Genomic DNA, 7,786 nt, shown 5'->3' on the forward strand with positions numbered 1-7,786 from the left:
AACATCAATCTTTGAGATTGATAGGTAAAGATTTCTAAACACACTATGAATGTCATATGCTTGTGTTTTGTATTTGCTACACATCTTAGTAGAGGTGTTCGGTTTTATGCTCTTGAAAATGTATGATTTTCGAAATTTTATCTTCCGTTGCGCATTTGAACACCTAAAACGGATCCCCTTTCAATAAGTTGTCCTTACGTCACCTCAATCCTAATTAAATTTGCCTACCAAAATCCTCGTCTGCGAATCGCAACTTAAAACGACTTATGGTGACTTAGTTCTATTTTTGTATGTCCTCAAATTTCTGACTTTCTCGCAATTCCCCATACTAGAAATGGATGTCCAAACTTATTGCACCATATTTTTCTTATACTATACCCATAATGTCCAACGTCCTATTACGTTAGCATTTAGGCAGTTCAACTTAGGAAACCTTAGCCCCAAAATTTAATGACCGACTGCTATCCTCGGTGATACACTTAAAAGTTAAATCTTATCTTAACCCTATAACAAAATTTGCCTTAGATCATTGAATCGAATCTTTATCTTACGGCACCAAACTTACGTAATTTAACTATTTACAAGTATACCCCAAATATAAAATTGTTGCAAATCTTAAATTCGAGTAACGTTAATCCATAAAACCCAAGAAAGGCAATATCGATCTTCTACCTTAATAATAAAACCATTCTAGTATCAATTACATGCTTAAACTGTTTTTTTCCAATTACAATATAGTTGAGGCCTAAGACACTTGAACTTTTCTCATTGGAACGAATATCGCATTCTTAATGCTTAATTAATTCTAGCGTATAAAACTTAATAAGTTATCCCATGGTAGCTTAGACTAACTTTAATAAATAAACTTCACTTATAGCCCCTAGAGTTCTAGAATCCCCATATCCCGATTTTAGATTTCTTACTCGGTAAAAATCTTAACATTCGTTCCTGTAACCTATGCTGAACACAACTAATTCTCTTTTGTCTTTATTTCAACTAAAATTTTTATATAAACGCCTAACTCATAAACTTAAAAATTCAAGATTATGCAACACAAAGTAGTATTAGATAGTATAACTCCAATACACATATCCGTTTAGTCCCAAGTTTGTTAATGACTTTCAAAATTCTTCAAGACAAGGTTTCTACCTCACCTCTTACCTGCGTCTATTAATTAACATAACAATCCATCATACCCAACTTTATAAAAAAAATTTAAATTCCCCCAAGGTATAATGTTAACTGTTAATATCATGACTAAAACTTATGACACATCAAACTTAAGTTCCCAAAAATTTTCTAACTCAATATTTATTCTTATAACTTAACTAACATATAAACTTTACATAAAATCGTCATCACTTTAAACTCTTAATTTGCCAAAACATTATTTTATTAACGCTTAAATTTTCAAGCCAAGGATTGATTCATCGTATAATGTCCTTGATTACCATTCATTATAACATTATAACCATATATCTAAATTTTCTTCAAGCCTAAATCATCGAAAATTCCTATCATTTAAATCATTCAATTCTCACTTATTGCTAAATAAGTTCCCAAATTTCTTAAAAATTGTAAAATTAATTCTTACTTTCCTCGAATATTATTCAATTTGTCCTTAATCTCGAAAATTCCACAATTACCCATAAGTTCTTGGTGTTCCTAATTCCATTTTGTAGGTTCCCCGTATCATAAAGTTCAATAATTTTAAGCTTATTAAACCCAAAATCAATTCCCATAACCTTGAAAAATTAGTGATTTAACCCAAGTGTTCCTCCAAGTTCGAATTCAATCCTCAAAAATTTCGGAATTTGCAATTTGGCCTTTAAAGTTTTCGAAATTACCATTTTGGCCCTACAACCATACAAAATTTGCATTCCAGATACCCAAAATTTTCGATTTTTACATCATTAAACCTTAAAATTCTCAAAACTCAAAATTTAATCCCAAAATTCCGTAAATTCGAAAATAGTCCCTTAGAATTTTATTTTTGCACTTAGGTCCTCAAATTATTGGTTATTACAATTAGGTCCTTAAAATTCTCAATTCATGCAATTCAATCCTTAAGTAAAACTAGGTAGAGAGCATACATCCTAAATAAATTCTACGTTTTTATACTTCCAAAGATCGTCGTAGTCTTCGAATCATTAATCCTTACAAGGAATCCTCAAAAATTAACTCTGCTAGCAACCACGAACCATCAGTAATTTCTTAGAAAATCTACAAGTCCCAAAGGCAAAATTCTTATTACCCACGAGTAGAACATCAATACTACTAACCGAAATTAATATAGTCAAATCATTTCTGATCTCTCCTAATGCCCAATAGCAAAATTCTTATTTATGTCCAATTCTACCACAAAACCAGCATGCATGAAAATCATAAATAATTTTTCATTTCATGTCGTAATATGTATAAAAATTTTGAAGCATCTAATCTCAAAACGTATTGATAGATAGACATGTACTGTAAGTCACTGTAAAACGTATGTCATGTAAACATGCAGGTGATAGTCGTAAATCATTTAAAACATTAAAGCTTACAGCTTTGAGGCATGAAGACTAAGCTGCAGAAGATGGCGGTGTCACAACCCTATACAGGACCCTTGTTTTGATACCAACTGAAACGTCTACTAAATTTAAAAAGTGCGGAAATTTTTAATTTTTTTTAAATCTCATATTCACGAAATAACATTTAAAATAAGTTTAAAAATAACCAACATCATCCAAGTTCAAACGTAAACATAAACGAGTAAAGATCATAATATCATCAACGTATAAAAATGTTTAACTCATCTCAAAACTCATAAATCAAATGCAGAAAAACATGCGGTCCTCGGGTTATGTCACCGCAACAGAGCTGCCTACTCAGAGTTCAGCACCTCCAGTCTCCTCAGCATCAAACTCACCTGCATCACACACGCTTAGTCAGTCTAAAGACTCAACAAACCTGTACCAGGAATAACAAGTACATATACATGGCACACAGCAGTGAAAAATATCATACTCAACATATCTTTCATTAACTTAAAAGCATAACATAAATGTGTCATGTAAAATCATATCATGTCAAATCATGTCATCTCGTGTCATCATATACGTATATATTTTCATTTAATTAAATTCTGTTCATTAGTTGTGAGGTTCGTATCAGCTCTATCGTGTCAGCTCTATCGATGGATCCATCAACGTATAACCACGGTACCGGGTGGCGGGGACATCTGCGACACCATTACCTGTCCACTGAGCCTTGGCCTCAACTCATCATATCTCATGTCATCATATACATATACATCGTCAGTCACAATCAATTCCCATCCTTCAAAAATAACTTCATATTCACCACATAATAAAACATGCATATACGTAAATTTTTCTTTAAACCAAGCATGCGACGTATTTATCATAATTGCATAAAAATCGTAAACATTATGCATTTAAATATCATAAATTTGTGCTCAGGGTGCTGCCGGTACCAAAATCTCACCCCGGGTGCAAAATGACCATTTTGCCCCTAGAAACCAAAAAATTACCGTTTTACCCATGGAACTCTAAAATTTGACCCGAAGCTTTCCTAACTCCTTAAAACATCCCAAAACATATTTAAAATACTTCTTAGACGTAAACTCAAGCCCAATACAAAACTTAACTGATTCATTTTAAAACTTGGACCAGGGTCCCGGTTTTAACTCGAATCGAACCGAAATTCAACCAAAATTCTCCCAACTTAAAACACCACTTAATACCATCAAAGTAGACCTTAAACTCTCTGATTCGAACCACCCAAAGTTCCCACGATTTCTCTGCACGCTACTAAAATTTTTAGCATTAAATTCAAAAACCCCACCCACTTTGTCTCGGCGCCAACATGCTGGCCACTCCAACCAGCGTCAAACCAAACTACTAGGGGTAAATACCAGACTCTACTGGACCTACCATAATCCCGGACCCGGCCCCATGGACGCTGGAAAATCGCCCCCTCTCGGTAGGCACTCCAAAACACCCAACCGATCTCTATTGGATTCGAACCCCTCGAGCAGCCTTTGGGATAAGACCAGCGGCAGTTCAGGCCTTTCCAGAGCTGAAACATCTACTCATTTTAAAAGTGCGAATATATTTTTTTTAAAGCTCGTATTCGCAAAATAACATTTAAAATAATCATATTTATTTGACTATAAAAATAGCGTTGTTTAAAAATAACCAACGTCATCAAAGTTCAAACGTAAACATGTAGAGATCGTAATATCTTCAACGTATAAAAATATTTAACTTCTCTCAAAACTCATAAATCAAATGCGGAAAAACATGCGGTCCTCGGGTTATGTCACCGCACCAGAGCTGCCTACTCCGAGTTAAGCACCTCTAGTCTACTCAGCATCAAACTCAGAGTCTAAAGACTCAACACACCTGTACCAGGAATAACAAGTACATATACATGGCACACAACAGTGAAAAATATCATACTTAACATATCATTCATGAACTTAAAAGCATAACATAAAAGTGTCGTGTAAAATCATATCATGTCAAATCATGTCATCTCGTGTCATCATATACGTATACATTTTCATTTAATTGAATTCAGTTCATTAGTTGTGACTTTCGTATCAGCTCTAACGATGGATCCATCTACGTATAACCACGATACCGGGCGGCAGGGACATCAGTGACAACATTACCTGTCCACTAAGTCTTGGCCTCAGCTCATCATATCTCATGTCATCGTATATATATACATCCTCAGTCACAACCAATTCTCATCCTTAAAAAATAACATCATATTCACCACTTAATAAAACATGCATATACGTAACTTTTCCTTAAAACCAAGCATGCGACGTATTTATCATAATTGCGTAAAAATCGTAAACATGATGATAAAATTTTAAAATATCATAAATTTGTGCTCAGGGTGCTGCCAGTACCAAAATCTCACCCGAGTGCAAAATGACCATTTTGTCCCTAGAAAACCAAAAATTACCGTTTTACCCATGAACCTTAAAATTTGACCGAAGCTTTCCAAACTCCTTAGAACATCCCAAAACATATTTAAAATACTTCTTAGATGTAAACTCAAGCCCAATAAAAAAATTAACTGATTCGTTTTAAAACTTGGACCGAGGTCCCGATTTTAAATCGAATCGAACCGAAAATCAATCAAAATTTTCCCAACTTAAAACACCACTTATTACCATCAAAGTAGACCTGATTTGAACCACCCAAAGTTCCCACGATTTCTCTGCACGCTACTGAAATTTCTAGCATTAAATTAGAAAACCCCACCCACTTGGTCTCGGCCCAAACATGATGGCCACCCCAACCAGCCTCAAACCAAAATACTATGGGTCAATACCAGACTTTACTAGACCTACCATTATCCCGGACCAGGCCCAATGCACGCTGGAAAATCGCCCCCTCTCGGTAGGCACTCCAAAACACCCAACCGTTCTCCATTGGATTCGAACCCCTCGAGCAGCCTTAGGGATAAGGCCATCGGCGTTCAGGCGCATCCAGATCGTGACCCGGACCATCAGAGACAAGTCCAAGTCCTGGAGACTCCCTCATATTGTCGGCCACCCGGTGCGATCTACGTCCCAAGATAGACCTAACGCTACAATCTATCGGCCCTTGAAACACACGGTCGAACATGAGTCAAGCCTATTTCCCTGCATGAAATCACGTGGTTCAGACCTCTAATGACAGCCACCGACAGCCCCCTTGCAGCAAATTACAACCAAACGTGAGTGAACATCAGATAATGCCATAGCTTAAAGCTTAAACCGACGCCGAGGGATACATATGCATAGATCGAAAGATTCACATGCTTTAACAAACATTTTTCCTAGATATGGCGTGAATGATACAAAAAAAAAAGAATACATGCGTGCCTTGATGATATTTGCGCGAGAAGATCGAAGAACGAACGCCGGAAGAATTATTCTTTGCAAGAATAGAGGAGACCGAAGCTTTCTTGATGAAATGTTCTGAAAACCGTGAGAATATGTTTCTGAAATGGTGGGTGTCCGGTGGTGGGGAGTGGCTAATGATTAGGTTTAGGTTAAAGGTAATTATGTATTATTTAAATGGTTAACAAATAACTTAGTGTGCCTTAATTTGCTAATTACTTTTTAAAAAGAGTTTTATGCCCAATAAGCTTAAAAATAGGCCCATTAAATTCAAACACACTCCCGCAAAATATTTCGTGTTGAAAAGTTTTTGAAAATATTAGTCGAACACTCAAAAAGTCTCACGATTCGATAAAATTTGCGTACCGTATAAAAATAAAAATAAAAATACCCAATAAAAGCCCATTTTTGAAAATTTAAAATACCCAATAAATTCTCATTTTTAAAAATAAAAATAAAATAAAAATACCTAATATTCAAAAAGTCTCACGATTCGATAAAATTTGACATACCTTATTTTAGTTAATAAAAATTAATCATGTAATAAAATAATTTTCCTGAAAATTCGCCGGTCTCCGTTACTCGTTCGAGCGCGAAATGCATCTAGAAACCCTAATGCATGAACTTTTAAAATTTCATGAATTAAATCCTATCATGCATGAATTATGCATAAAATGCATACAAATAATTAAACACAAATAAATGAAATAAATATGCATTTAATGATTTAAAAAAATTAAATAGAATACCAAAGAAATTTAATAACTTATATGCATGTGGTTCATGTGGACGTTCAAATTTTCGGGACATTACAAATTGCATGATGGGTTACGTTTAAAATTTGACTGTATTCAGATATGCCTCCCAGGCGTGCTCCCAGTAGTGATAGACAGGATGAGATTCCTAAAGGAGGCAGAGGACCTCCACCAACACTACCGCCAGGGGACCCAGATACCCAAGTTCTGGAAGGTATGGCTAGACTATTGGAGCAGGTACAGCAGGCTCCTAAACCTCAGGTGGATGTTTTTGAGCAGTTCCGTCGGCTAAACCCGAAGGCGTTCAGGGGTACTAGTGACCCGTTTATAGCAGAGGGATGGATTCGATTTCTAGAGCTTCACTTTGATTTTCTTCAGATGATGGATGACGATCGGGCCAGGTGCGCCATCTATATGTTGAGAGACGATGCGTCCCTGTGGTGGGAGGACGCCGCCCATGCTATGGACTTAGCCACCCTTACATGGGCCAGGTTCAAGGAGTTGTTTTATGGGAAATACTTTCCAGTTGACGTCAGGGGCCGCCTGACAAGGGTGTTCAAGAGTCTTCGCCAAGGGGACTCATTTGTGGCGGAGTTCATCCGCAAGTTAGACAGGGGCTGCCATTTTGTGCCCATGATAGCGGGAGAAGCCGGTCAGAAGCTGTGGCATTTAATGGATGGACTGAGATCTACCCTTGGCCGAGATGTGATGTTGATGAGACCAGCAAGCTACGATGAGGCCACCACCTGCGCTTTTCAGGGGAGCAGGCGCTACGGGACATAAACTTTGAGATGCAGCGGAAGCGGCATCAGACTCAGTCCAGCTCTCAGCCACAGAAGAAACAGTTCTCTGGACCACCAAGACAGCAGGGGCCCCAGGGTCAGTTCAGGAGGCCCCAGCATCAGAGACCCCCTCAGGCGCAGGAGTGCCTAAGCCATAGGACAGGCAGACATGCCCATAGTGCGGTAAGTTTCATATCGGTAAGTGCTTATGGGGGACCTACAGTTGTTTCGTTTGTGGACAGAAGGGCCACAAAGTAGCAGACTGCCCTAAGAGCAAGGGCCTCGCTACTGGTCAGGCCTATGTGATGCATGCCGAGGAGGCCAATGCAGAGCCAAACTCG

The 7,786-nt window shown here is 37.3% G+C and overlaps 1 long non-coding RNA gene across 1 annotated transcript; it reads right to left on the reverse strand.

Moving 5' to 3' along the window:
• Nucleotides 1–1,631: 1,631 nt before the first annotated feature.
• LOC142527483 (uncharacterized) lies at nt 1,632–6,033 on the reverse strand. The gene is made up of 2 exons (XR_012815469.1): nt 5,891–6,033; nt 1,632–2,911 (listed from the first exon to the last, which is right to left on the reverse strand). It is a non-coding gene; the product is annotated as an uncharacterized LOC142527483 (long non-coding RNA).
• Nucleotides 6,034–7,786: the final 1,753 nt, after the last annotated feature.

This window comes from Primulina tabacum, chromosome 15, assembly GCF_025594145.1.
Source record: "Primulina tabacum isolate GXHZ01 chromosome 15, ASM2559414v2, whole genome shotgun sequence".
NCBI lineage: Eukaryota > Viridiplantae > Streptophyta > Magnoliopsida > Lamiales > Gesneriaceae > Primulina > Primulina tabacum.